Here is a 14,528-nt window from a genome sequence, read left to right as displayed (position 1 = left end):
CTAAAATTATTTAAGAATCTGCTATATAGTGGGAAACCAGAAAACTTGGTTTTTAAAAGTTACAAAATTTCAGATAATACAGGAACTTAAAGTACTTCTAAGATTGAAAGTATCTAATTATACAGCCTTAAATATATACAGCAAAAATTGACACATTCGAAGAAAACTAGACAAATCTACAATCACAGTGAGAGATTTCAAAAAGTTGTTTTTTTGTTATTTGGTTTTTAGAAATTGATAGATTAAAAAGACAAAATAATTAACAAAGATTTAACATATTCTTTGAAAAATACACTCTACGAAAATACATTGAAACCTGGATGGAATCGTACATTTTCAGGAAAATAATTCTGCACAATTAACACCAGAAGAAATAAAATCTAATCATGTAAAAAATGGAGAAATTAGCAAAGAACTACCCTCTAGAGGTGCACAAAGCCTATATTCTCTCACGGGCATCTCATGAGAGTAGAGAATTCTGATGAGGAAAAACTGATAAAACCAAAAGTATTCCTATTACAGATAAAGAAATTATTTCCAAATTACCTGAAGAGCTCCTATAAATCAACAACAACAAAAAGACCAACAACTAACACAAAAACACAAAACTATACAGGGACCATTCAAAGAAAAAGAAATATTAGTGGCCGTTAAGCTTTTGATAAGACAGTGATCCTCACTCATAATAACAGGACTGCTCATTTAAGTTTTTTTTAAAGATTTTATTTTATTTATTTGATTGAGAGAAAGAGTGAAAGAGAGAGGGAGGGAGAGGAAGAAGCAGGCTCCTGATGCGGGGCTCCACCCCAGGACCCTGGGATCATGACTGGAGCCGAAGGCAGATGTTTAACAAACTGAGGCACCCAGGCGCCCCATGACAGCTCATTTAAAATACAGTAATAAACTGTTTCCATTTTTTCATGTTGTCAAAACCCCAAAATACCTACAAAACTCCCTCATGGCAAGACTGAGGAGATATAGGAATTCTCTGACTCAGGTGTGGGTGACACAAACCACTATGAAGGTGAATTCAGCAATAACTATCAACATTACAAATGCCTAGAATTTTGACCTAGAAATTCTACTTCTGGGAAATATCCTACATATATATATATATATTCCTACAGCATTTTATTTTTTTTTGGTAATAGCAAAAGACTGGAAACAATCTAGTATCTGACAATAATGTATGGCTGGTTAAATAAGTTATACACCTATACAATGAATTACATGTACGATGAAAAGGAATGAGGAAACTCATAAAAGTACTGTACTTTTACTTTTTCTGTCCTTCGTAAATGCAGTATTCTCTATGTGATAAACTAAATCAAAATTGTCCAAAACCTGTCCAAAACACACACACACTTACAGGAGGCTAAAGAGACAGGAATACAAGAAGAGAAGAACGTGTGCTGGGCTGAGGGCGGTCCTTATGTACACTGAGAAACTGTGACTTGAGGTCACCCGCTGGAATTCTCATCCACTTTGAAAGACGATAAATCATGTGTGTTAATTATGTTTTTTGACAGGAGAGGCAATGATATGTATTTCTATTCCTAACATTCTGCATTTAGATAATCCCTGAGAGATTTTACAAACTGCCAATAAACTACTGAATCACTAGAAAAATAAATATAGCAAACTCTGAGATGAGAAACTAATTCTGATGCCATGAAGAATAAACTCAAAATGGTTCAGGATAAAAAATATGAAATGTCCCAGCTAACTGAGGCTACCTTGGATATTTAGTGGAGAATAAATTCACTTAACGCATTTGAGGATGAGAGAATGCAAAATCTTCTAAAACACTGAACCTCAATATACTGAATAAGGTAGGAAATTCTAGAAGACTTAAGTCAGACTTGCACATTCCACAGTTCTGGTATCTAGCAGGTGAGCCAGAAATATGTTTAAAATTAAGTTGTCTCAATGACTTAAGAATGTATCAATTAAATGTAAAGCTTGAACAAATAGATGCATGAAGCAATTAAAATTAGTTGCCCTTAGAGATTCTGGCATCCAAGAAATCACCAGTGCCCTTGAATTCATGCTTAAGTTTGTATCTTATCAAGCTCTCCCTTCATTGCTTCCAAAAGTGCCATTTGAAAGAAAGGAAGACATCACCACATGTCCAGGATTAATGTTTCTGAAAATTATTAAGGTTTATTTGCTGTAAATGCTGTGGGAGCCATATCTGTACTGTACACGGAATCAGAAGTTCCTCATTTAAACATGTAAGAACTTTAAAAAAAATGGTGCACATGTTCTCATTTAGGTTAATAAACCATGTGATAGTGACATAAAGGATTCGGCAAAAGAACACTTCTCCTCATGGCTTCGGTATTTTCATCAAGCTCCTCTGCCAAGAGACCTTGTGAGTTAGTCCCAAGCTGTTTCTGGGATATAAAACCAGCCAGATGTTTGGCCATGTTGTGTGCAGCTTCCTTCCATCATTTTTCCCACTCTCCTTCAAAATAAATCCTAATATTAGATAGGATATGTCCACTCGCACTTTGCTGTGTAATTCCAAGTCCACTGGATAGCTTTGCATATTTCCTGATCTCCGGCGGGGGAAGGGCGGGGGTGACAACTGGAGGGTGTCTATCTTCAAAAAGATGAAAAGTGTCAATCCTTAGGACCACCGCTGCCTTGCTGAGAGGCCGTGGGAAGTCTGTGGCGGTCTGGTGTCTTCTGAAATGATTTCCATTACAGACATGTTGGAGAGTATATGTTCATGCTGTCAAAGGAATTCATTCCCAACTGAAAATATCAGCCTGATTAACAGCCGGCTTTTTAGATTTTAAAATTACACACTTCTCTGAAATTAGTTTTCATAGATAAATAAAAAGAAAATGAAAACTCATGAGAAATATCCTTTTTTATGACCAAACGTCTAAGTCAATATTATACTCTACCCATCCAAATAAATCTGTTTTTGTTCGTTGTAAGCATACTATTTAAATCACATTTCCTTTGCAGATGGATAAGACCTCTGTGCCTATATGGCGTTTTTACTTTTGTGATTAGAATAAAACTTAAAAATAGTTTTCACAGCAAATAATCAATTTTCTAGTATGGATAACTGTCCCTTCTTATTATGTTTTTCTATTTATATTATTGCATCTGCTTTAGATTGCTGGAAGAGCTATAGTCCTAATATGTTCAATGAACTTGTACATAGTTCATTGAGTAAATGGATGGGTGTGAGAACGATCATTAAGGATCATCACTAATCATCAGAAACGTGGAAATGAGTAGTGGAAAGGATAGCGTTGACAACGTGCCATGTAGTATACTCTGTTCATACATTTCAAAAATCCCATTTTTATTACCAGTCTTTAAGTGTGCCAGTGACGTAAGTACAACAAGTTGAAAGTGAGGTGATCCCAGGAGATACAGCAAGAAAATCCATGTGTGTAGGATGAGATTAGCTGTCTATAGGCGTGGCCAAAGAATCTGTACAGAAGTAAGTGGCTGAGACTTGTGGGAACCTCTTAAATCCAGTCATGCTTAATAGAATGTTTCAGAGAGGGAGAGTAAGATTATAATAACTTTGAAAAGGGAGCTAATCACTTTTATTTTATCCTGTGAGGGGGGAAAAAAGCATATATTTGGTGAAAGGGGGGAAGCTGTGCGAAGCTTAGGAAAAGGAGATATTGCAATAATTTGTCACTGTGTTTCTAGCACAGAGAAAAGGCTCTGGTTCTGGCCCCGGGTGGTCAATAGAAACCCCCAAACAATCAATTTTCAGTCCTCACCATACTGGATCTATTGTAGCATTTAAAACAATGGGTTACTCCCATGACTTCCAGGACACCACACTGTCCTGGTCTTCCTACCCCTCGGCTACCTTTCTCCCTCTCCCTCACTGCTTACTACCTCCCTCCTTTCTTCCCTGACTTTCTAATATTGGACCAACACAGTATCGCGTTTTTGGCCTGTTTTTTCTTTTCTATCCACACTTACTTAGTGATCCCATCAAAGCTCACCAATGTATATACCATCTGTAACTGTTTATGTGATTAATGAAAGTAAAACACACCCCGTGGCAAAAAATACATACATACATACATACATACCATCTATACTGCCGTCTCGCACACCTGTAGGTATCTCCAGGCCTAACCTCTCTTCTGAAGGTCAGAATGCAGATTCCAACTGCCCTCTGGATATACTGATGTAGCTGCCAAATAGGTATCTCAAATTTGTATCTCAAACTGAATTCTTGGTCTTCATCCCCACAGTCTTCCCAACCTCACTGAATATAAGAAACAGCACAGAGGATCATAGGGGGAGGGTGGGAAAACTGAATGGGAAGTCTTCAGAGAGGGAGACAAACCATGAGAGACTCTTAATTTATAGTTAAACAACCTGAAACAACCTGAGGGTTGCTGGAGGGGTAGGTGGGTAGGGGGTAGGTGGGGTAGGTCATTGGGTGATGGGCATTAAGGAGGGCATGTGATGCGATGAGCACTGGGTGTTATATGCAACTGATGAATTATTGAATTCTACATCTGAGACTAATGATGTACTATATGTTGGCTAATTGAATTTAAATTAAAAAAAAAAAAGATAAGGAATAGTGCAGAGGACCACAGGGGAAGGGAGGGAAAACTAAATGGGAAGAAATCAAGAGAGGGAGACAAACCATGAGAGACTCTTGACACTGGGAAACAAACTGAGGGATGTGGAAAGGGAGGTGGGGGGGGATGGGGTAACTGGGGGATGGGCCTTAAGGAGGGCACGTGATACGATGAGCACTGGGTGTTATACGCAACCAATGAATCATTGAACACTGCACCAAAAACTAATGATGTACTTACTATATGTTGGCTAATTGAATTTAAATTTAAAGAAAAAGAAAAAAAATAATTTCATCCTTTCACCTACTCAGTCCTCCAAATTGGAATCCCGCTTGACTGCTTTTGTTTTCTCTCTTTGGGCATCCAATTTGTCTACAAATCCTCTTGGTTTTACCCTCAAAATATATCCAGTATCCAAACATTTCTTATCACCTCCCTTAAAACCATATTGGTGCCAACATTCATCATCTCCCCCTGCTGCCCCCACCCACCCAGGCACCACAATAGCTTCCCAGGAGTTTTCCCTGTTACCACTCTTATTTCTGTACAGTGTACTTGCAACCATAACAGCTGTTTTTTTTAAAAAGTCTTTCCTAAATGTTTCCATCAACTTATTCTCTGTATTCCCTAAAAACAAAAATCACAAGTTTAATATTAATGATGTAAAATACTGTGCACCAAACCCAGCCCTCGTTATGCTCCAAGCTGGTCCATGTTCTCTTCACTTTTGTCGGCCAGGTGATCTTTGGTAATTTTGGCAGAAATTCCTCTTCAACAGACTATATGCTAGAAGCAAAAACTGGCCAGCAACTAACCAACGTAATGTGAACCACAGCAAAACAGGTCCATTCCCAACTCAAGCCCCATGCCATAATCACATTCATCATTAGTAGACCGCACAAAAGTCATCATTTCCTGAACAGGAGCAAAAGCTTTTAGTTTCTCCTCTTCACTTAGTGCCTCAACAACTGTCCTGCAGATTCTCGAGGTTAGCATCTGTTTCAGGGATCCCTCTAAAAATTCCTTTGAAAATATAACTCCGCTCATGTCATTCTTGTCCTTAAACTCTTCCAATGCCTTTCTATTTCATGACCAATAAAAGCCAAAATTTTTGCAATGAACTACGAGATCCTAAATTATCTCAATGCCATTTCCACCCTGAAACACTGCCAAAGAAAACATTAACTTCGAGACCTCTTTTCCTACTCTCTCTATTCACAGTGCTCTGGCCAGACCACCATCTTTGCTAGAACATGTCAGGCAGGACTTTACCTCAAGGATTTAGCACTTGGGGTTCCCTTGCCTGCAATGTTCTCTTCCCGGGTACTGCAATGCACAGTTTCTCGTCTCTTTCTACCCTTGCTTAAATGAGATCTTCTTGGTGAGTCTTTCAGTGACTATCTAATTACGCGGCAAACTTCATCCTGGCATTTATCTTCCCCCTACCTGCTTCAGTGTTCTCCTTAGTACTTCTCTTCTAACATACCATGAGTATGCTTGGCCTATTTATCATAATGATTACTTCTCTCCACTCTTTGGGTCATAAATCACAAGAATTCAGGAATTTTGTTAACTGATGTAATCCCCAGCATATGGGACAGTATCTAGCAAAAAGTAAGTGTTAAGTACAAATTTCTGAATAAATGAAACTTACACAAATCTTGAATATTTAGCAAATTCAACTAGCTTTCTACCTAAAAAGCAATTTCATAAAATAATCAGATTTTTCTGATAGTAGGTGAGTAAATCTTTGAGTATGTTATTTCCACAAAATGAAATTAAAGTCACCAATCCTTTGTATCATGTTCTACCCAAGCATTTTGAGTTAAGTTGATTTAGAGAAAATTAGGAAATTAACAGCTTTGACCCATGATTTCCTTACATCTAAGTCTACTAGATTTTTTAATATTAGTTAGACATTAGTTAACTTCATTCTTTATTACACCAAAATTTCATTTTGACAGGTTCCTCTCAGCTGGGAAAAGCACATAAGTGTTTTTTCCAAGTTGTAAAACAATGTATTTAAACTTAAGGTCTACTCAACTTAATTTTGTTAGTCAGAGCAAAGTAGACCTTACCCAGTGGTTTGTGCAAATTATATCTGGCTATCTCAGTGTCCAACCTATAAAATTGATATACTATTATTTACACAAAAGTAGATGAAAAAACAATAAACTATTTTAAATTAAAAATTCCTTAAACCCCATAGACAAGCAGTAAAAATCTATAAGAATTAAAAATTACAGGGGCGCCTGGGTGGCTCAGTTGGTTAGGCGACTGCCTTCAGCTCAGGGCATGATCCTGAAGTCCTGGGATCGAGCCCCGCATCAGGCTCCCTGCTCAGCGGGGAGTCTGCTTCTCCCTCTGACCCTCCTCCCTCTCATGCTCTCTGTCTCTCATTCTCTCTCTCAAATAAATAGATTCTTTAAAAAAATCCAAAGAATTAAAAATTACATAGTACCTTGTTTCTAGCAGAAATGTTTTTTACTAAACCATTATCTTTATGGATTGTTTGGTTTTATTATACATAACTGAATAGTTATTAAAAATACCCATCCTTATCTTTTAGGTTTTTATTTAAATTCTAGTTGGTTGATGTATGGTAAAATTGGTTTCAGGTATAGAATTTAATGATTCATCACTTACATATAACCTTCCTTACCTTATCAAAAAAGTTTCACTGCAATTTTTTAAAGCCTTTTCAAATCAATGCATTATTTTAAAAGTCTTAAATATATGAAAATATATGAATATATGAAAATTAAGGCCTGGGTAATAAAAATATATTGGCTAGATAATAATGAGGCATAATATGTCATTTATAATACAAGTTAATAAAATATTTAAACATTTCAGACTAGAGATTTTCCCATCAAGAATCTTTAGGGCCTTAATGAGGAAATGGGGCATTATGGAATCAGTGTTTTTCCAGTCCATTTTTTCTAGTTATATCAGACACAGTTTATTGAAGTCCTCTTTCCAATCTCTTTTATCCCGTATTTTGTTATTTGCTCCAACTAAGAGCCGACACTTTTATGATTATTTTTATTAATTCAAACATTGCTCATTTGCGCATCCAGAAACTGAAGTACTTTGAAGGCTTATAACACATGCTTACAAAGCTTTATCTCTGGTCTGCCTCTTCACCCTTCAATATTTCTCATTCATTCACTTACTAATTTATTCAAAAATACTTATTGGCTACTTAGTATATTCCAAATCACTGAGTCATTTTCACTTCCCCTTTTGTGCTGTGGTCTAATCTCATCTCTGGGCTCCTTTTTTCAAACTCCTTTTCTGTCTCCCCAATGCTCCCTGTTTACACAGATATAACTTCATACATCTTTCAGGTCTCAGCTGAGATGCCAATTCTTTCCTTCCACGAACATCTCCATATCCTGTCTAGGAGGCCCTCCTGTGAATTCTCTGAGCTCCCATGACTCTCCCCTATTATCACTGCCTTTTTACTTGCTTGTGTCTGCTACTAGACTGTAAGTTAAATGAGAATGGGAATTTTGTCTTATTTCCAATGTCGTCTTGGTGCTGAACATAGTGAGTAGTACATAGTGGATTCTCAATAATTATTTATTGAATGAATAAATCAGTATCAGAGCCCAATATTAGAGACTATTATAGAACTTTCAATGAGTTAACTCTTTCCTCAAACATTCACAAACTGTGTATTGGGTATGTCATTTAAAAATTGATTTTGTATGTCTTTTACCTATATTTTAAAATCCATTTATTGGGTATACATCAAGAATTTTAGCATGAATTTTGCTTGCTATGATTGAATAAATCTCCCTAGAGCTGCAATAGTTCAAGTACCTAAAAAGATATAGGAGTATCTCTGTAGTCCTAATATTTGGATAAGTCAACAAAAATTATTTAAGATACTGGTAGAGCCATTGCTGAAGAGACAAATAATAGGGTACATTTGTATAACGGTGTACATCCCTTCAAGTATCTCAATATTCTTACTTAACAGAACTACAAAGACTTTTTGCATGCATAGTACAATGCAGTGACTTAGTTTGGATCGTCCTTAATAAGTATCCCACTACCATTAGAAGTTTACAAGTTTTATAAACCTAAGCAAAACAATGACTCTTCCATGCTTGATGACCACTGAGCTACTTGAAAAGTAATATTCTAATATATAAAATGTCAAGGACTGTGTGTGACTTTAACTTCCTTAACTAACCTATCTCAATACAGGGAAAGGTCAGCTTAATGAACTGTTTAACAAATATCACTGTATCATTGACTGCTCTACCCTTGACTTAGTCATAACAGGTCTTTCACTCCCCACAAGACGATATTTTGCTTTGACACCTACTTGGTTCCAAATGCCCCCGAAACTTAGATTTTTTTCCTCCTGTTTTTCTTTCTTTCTTTTTTTTTTTTCTTCTCTTTCTTCTTAGAATTACATTTCTTGCATTTGTCATTTCGGGATAAAAGCTTTCATATCTCCATGAAATATTTAAACAGATTCTTCACTATTAAAACAATAGTCATTAATAAATTGCAGCATAACAATAAAATCAGTTCTCTTCAAGGAGCACTTGTCATGTTTTTATTTTTCTTCTCTCCTAGTGAAACTAGTTAAATATTGTACTCCAAAGTTTTGCATAGCTTCTCTACTGATCAAAGAACATCTCCCTCCCTCCCTCCCCTCTCTCTCACTTTGTATCAGTTACTTATTCTTTCTACCAATAGCACATCTTATGTGGCAGCACTGTCTAACTCCTATGGACAGAGAAGGGCAAAGTTTTTTAGATAAGTAAAAAAATAGAGGCAAATCTCAGCCACTTTAGGAGTTTCAATTTTCTCAAAGTCTCAAGACTGGTATGGTCCTTTTTTTCCAAAGTTTCTGGTGGTCTTCTTGCTTTGTACAACTCAAAACAATCCAGAAAAACATTTATTTCTAATCCACTTGCTCCAAAGAAGCTTAGGTTAGTTTCATCTGAAACATGCCCAGATGGGTGAACTATAATCTGTCATAACTGAATGAAAGATCCGGGTATCATTCCCACCGGTCATGATGTATAAAAGGGACAATGACAACTAAGTTGCTAAAATTTTCAAAAAGAGAAAACTATTACTAAATACAAATATAACTCCCCCCACCCTTTTATGTTTGCTCTAAAAGAACCTTGACATGCAGGTTCTCATTGTACATCTATTTTAAAAATTTATAATTATTTTCAAAAATAATTTTTAAAACTACTCCAAGTTAAAAAGTTTTTATTACTTGTGTTTTTCTTTTGCTAGTTAAAGTATTTAATATTTGCAAGGATAAAAGAAGAGCTGTCAAAATAGGTTTTCTCAATCTCTTTTTGGGAGCTTCTCATTTAAATTTTATCAAATGCACATGCCATTACTAAATCTTCGTGCTGTCAAGCTAAGACTATATAGGGACACAGACATCATCTGAAATTCATAGCCAGGAAAGAATCTAAGAGGAGTCACTTCAGAGCAGGCCATGAGGGAAAGTCACCAGAAGGAAAGTTCTCTCACTTTCCTCTAACATTTGCTTTGCTCCAAATTTTGTTTGGGTGTGCCTCAACCAGAGAGAGACTAAGAGAATAGTTTCATTAGTCATCTATTCCAACTTCATAGCTATTTCAGAAATGCCTCTGCAATACATAATACCTTGCACATAAAAACAATAGCTATTACTGTGTCCTTACTGAATACAGACACTCTTGCATGTGATCTGTGTAGACTAACTCACAGAGTAGCCAGTCACTTAAAACTTACAACAACCGTTTTCGAGGTCGATATTATCTCTTTAAGAAGAGAAAACAGATATTGACCTTTTAACAAGTAGGGCTAAGTTCATATAGCTAGGATTTGTTCCAGTTCTAGTCTGACTCTGTTGGCTGAACTCCTCAGCTCAAACACGACACAGAGTAGAGGTTGTGTGAGCATTTGTTGAAGAAATAACAGCCAGTAATCTAGGCACTATTTGCAGATTTTAGCAACAAGAAGCTCACCCCTGGAGAGAGAACTTTTCCATGCACCCTCCCTCCATTCTCTTATTTGCTTTACTTCCATTCTGGTCCTATCTAGGACTGACCCGAGGATTCTAATTCCATTTTCTCTTTGTTGTCCTTTTGCTCCTCTGGAATTCTCTCTGTTGTTTGATTTCCACAGCTCTTGGCTTTTCTTCATAAATTTGGATCAAATTGATCTTTACTAGTTTTATCCACTCTGGACTTGCTGAGGTAGACTGTGTACCGTGCTCCAGGGCACCACTCAGGACCCGCCACCAGATTGGATGCCCAGCCTCCTGAGGTCGACTAAAGGTCAAAGGATCACTAAGCTAAGGACGGTCTTAGACCTGATTAACACCTCCTGGCATTGATCCATAGCAGGAGAGATCCTCCTGGTACACAGTTGCGAAGCTCAAAACCAGAACCAGAACATGTCTGAGAGTTGAAGTCTAAAGCATCAATTATCCAGAAAAGAACTAACAATCCCCAAGGTCTTACTAATATCATAGTACATGAAATTGGTTATGACAGGTTTAATATTTAAGTATTGGAGTAAGTAAAACCCATTCACTGGTGTGCGAAATAATTAGTTGATAGTTTACAGTAAAATCTACTAAGTAGGAAGGACTAAAACCTCAAATTATAGGAAGAAGGGGAAAATAATATGTTAATAACAAAAACAAATATCTGTAAAACTAACATGCTTTTCTTCACTGTGGAGAGCTCTTAGAGAAAGTCCCAGACAGAAAAAAAGCAACCGAGAGTACAGTGACCCACATTGGAAGGACAGAACAATCAGTACATTTGAAAGACACATAATAAGAGCACAAAGGAAAACTTAAGCAACATTTTCCTGTTTTGTTCTCAGTCCTTGTGTGGGAACACTTGTTTAAAATTTAAAAAGTCTTGGAGCAGGAGGTCTAAATACTGCGCCAGATCCTGTGTCATTAGATTGGAACAAAACCTAGATGCGTGCTTGAAAAAGAAATCCAGTCTCTCTCTTCCATTCTTATTCTCTGACTCAAGGGTTCCTCAGAGAGCAACTGTGAGTGCGTGTGCATGTGTGCGTGTGCGTGTGCGTGGGGGGGTTGCAAGTACATAAATGAAAAGCTGTATAAATACGTTATTTTGATTTTTTTCTCCCATTGCTATAAAAGCACCATTTTGGGGGTGGCCATTGACCTCAACTAGTTTATTGTTCTGAAAAGTTCTACCTCACACAACAAGATATAAGAGACTTTAGATTACAGAGTCATACTAATACTTAGAGAAGAGTTTGAACATAGACACAAGGTTCTCAGGATTGAGCATGTCCCCTAGGCTACCTGTATTTCTAACATCCCTAACATACATGTCTGCAAACTGGACTCCCTGTGGTGAATGCCCACGTGCCTTCACCCTTGGACACTTACATATCTGCTCCCTACTCTCACCAATATATGGACAGGCTCATTCCCTAACTGTTCCCTTCTTTGCCACCTTCCTCTCTCATCTTCCTTTTGCTTTCACGTTATTAATTTTTTATTGTCTTCTTCCATATCCATATCTTTATTTCTCTCCCCCTCCCCCTCCCTCCCTCTCCTTCTCTCGCTCCTCCTCTCTCTCTCTGTCTCTCTCTCTTAAACTCTTGTCCTGCTTCATTTCATATTACCTTTAGAGTGAAATTGTACATCCATGGTTGGTCAAGTTTCTATGCTTTCGAGTGAAATCGTATGTTCTAATATCTAATTATGGCCTCTAGCTTAGCTTTGTAAGAGGGAAGTACAGGTTTCCCCTCTCCAATCTTGATTTTTCATTACACAAAGAGTAAAATAATAAACAAAAAAAGTTGAGATTTTTTTTGCAGAACAAAATTTCATCTTTCCCTAACTAAGGGATTTTTATTTCAGTGGATTTATAAACCTGAGCACCAACGAGTCTGTGTATAAGATGGTAAGGATGTTTGTACACGTATGCTTTCCTCATTTTGGCTAAGCTTGTGCCTGATGTTTTGTATAATTGTGTGTGTGTATATGTGTGTCTTCGTGTGTTTTCAGATAGTTAATCACTGTTTAAGACCTTCTATGTTGGGGACAGACCACCTGGATTCAAGTTCTGGCTCTGCTTCTGACCTGCTTGTATGAACTCAGGCACCTGAATCTCTGTGCCTCGGTTTCCCATGTAAAAGGCAAATACAAACTTATCATACTGTTTGCTGAATTAAAAGAGATCAGGCATACAACCTGAACAGAAAGATGCCTAGCACATAGGAAAAACTATTAAGCGCTAGTTGTTGTTCCTCTTGAGAAAGTAAGAAAAATAATACAAATGGTTATGTGTACCTCTGCTAAGCAGAATGTGCTGCACCCTTTACAGAAGTTACCTATTACCCACCTGGACAGCCTCAGACAACATAAGCCGCAGTGGCAAAGTTCCCTCCCACAATGGAAAGGTGATTCTGGAAACACTAAGAAGGATACACATCCACGGGAGACTACGCATCAAGAAGAGCAGGACACGTGCCTGCATTTTGCCTTCTTACTCATAACCAATTTCACACAAGGGACAAAGACAAAGAAAGATCAGAGGGATGCCTGATCATATGCCCTCCAGCTTTGTGCCAGGCTGCGGCTCTGGGGATGGCCTATATTTCCAACTGCTGACACAATGGCCGTTGGGGCTGGCGACAGATGACAGACAGGTGACCAAGTGCCAACATGGGGGTTACAGGAAGAGGAGGCTGCGGAACCCCTGACATGTGGGCAGTCGTTGGGGAGAAGACCAAGATGCAGAACAAAAGGATGTGATGTGGGAAGGGATCTCTGTAAATATGACCTCATACTGAAGATTTCGTTGGAGTTGCTGGCTTTGCAGGATACACTGTGATGTCACAGAACATTCAAAAACATCAAGGTTTTCAAAAAAGGCTTCATCCAGGAGGCTCAGTGTTAACGCGGCACACTGTATGGAGCAACACCACCACAAACACGATCCGTGTCAACAGCCTCCTCAGTTCGGGTCCTCCCATTAGTCTGTACAGAGTTGGATCATAATCATTTATTTACTGGGTTTGTAGGATGCTGGCTCTGCACACCCTTGACATCTGTACGGCACCAACAGATCTCCAGTCCTTTCAAAGAAACAGAGTGCACCAAGGGACCTTTCCTCCCACACAACCAGGGGATGAAGTTTTCTGTAGATTTACTGAGTACACAGTGTTCTTGTTCCTTTGCTGGACTCACACTAATAACTGACCACAGGAAGCTGCAGGGCCATGCCCTCAAAGAAGCTAAGATACAGCTCGTGATGCTGGTTAGCTGGCAGGGGGTGGGGACGTGCTGAAAGCCAGAGCCTCCTTTTCTGCAAGAATTCATGCAGACTTGTGAATATTAGAAACATTAAACCTTGAGAAAAATGAATAAACAGCTGATATGAGGTCATTGATCATGATTGCAAGTTATTTGCCTAAAGTGGATTTTGGTTCACAACATTCCCTTTTTTTTTCCCTCTTGACGAACACAGTGTGAGTGAAAGGTAAAGGGAATAAAACATTTAATCAATCATCCAGGGGCCAGGGCTGAATTGCTTTCTGTTATACATTTGCTGCCAAGTTCACAGAAGCAGGTTTGTTTTCAATTATTTGTAATATGCTTTCCCAGAAGAATTTATAATGGGCTGTTTAGGCACTGTTCCCTTTGCTATGAATGACAAAAATACAACTGTTCCTCCTTAGCAAAAAGAAAAGGAGTTAAATTAGGAAAATTGTTATAAATGTTGCTGCTGGGCTTAGGAGTGTTTGGGTTTGTTTTCATTCTAAACTAGCTCCAATGAGAAATGGCAAGAAGACAGTTTCATTTCTTCTTCCCTCTTGCTGTGTTTATTTCCACAATAAGAAGCTAACAATCTCTTTTGGAGATAGTTTATAATAATGACACCTGTACAATGTTAACAATAAGTATATGTCATG

General features: G+C 37.8%; 1 protein-coding gene across 1 annotated transcript in view; it reads right to left on the bottom strand.

The window, feature by feature from the left end:
- LAMA2 (laminin subunit alpha 2) overlaps nt 1-14,528 on the bottom strand; it is a 620,419-nt gene that overhangs the window by 368,732 nt on the left and 237,159 nt on the right. The window lies entirely within an intron of this gene.

This window comes from Callorhinus ursinus, unplaced genomic scaffold (genome assembly GCF_003265705.2).
Source record: "Callorhinus ursinus isolate GAN/ISIS: 27379988/994484 unplaced genomic scaffold, GSC_fseal_2.0 scaffold6, whole genome shotgun sequence".
Classification (NCBI taxonomy): Eukaryota; Metazoa; Chordata; class Mammalia; order Carnivora; family Otariidae; genus Callorhinus; species Callorhinus ursinus.
This window is presented reverse-complemented; position numbering and strand designations above follow the sequence as displayed.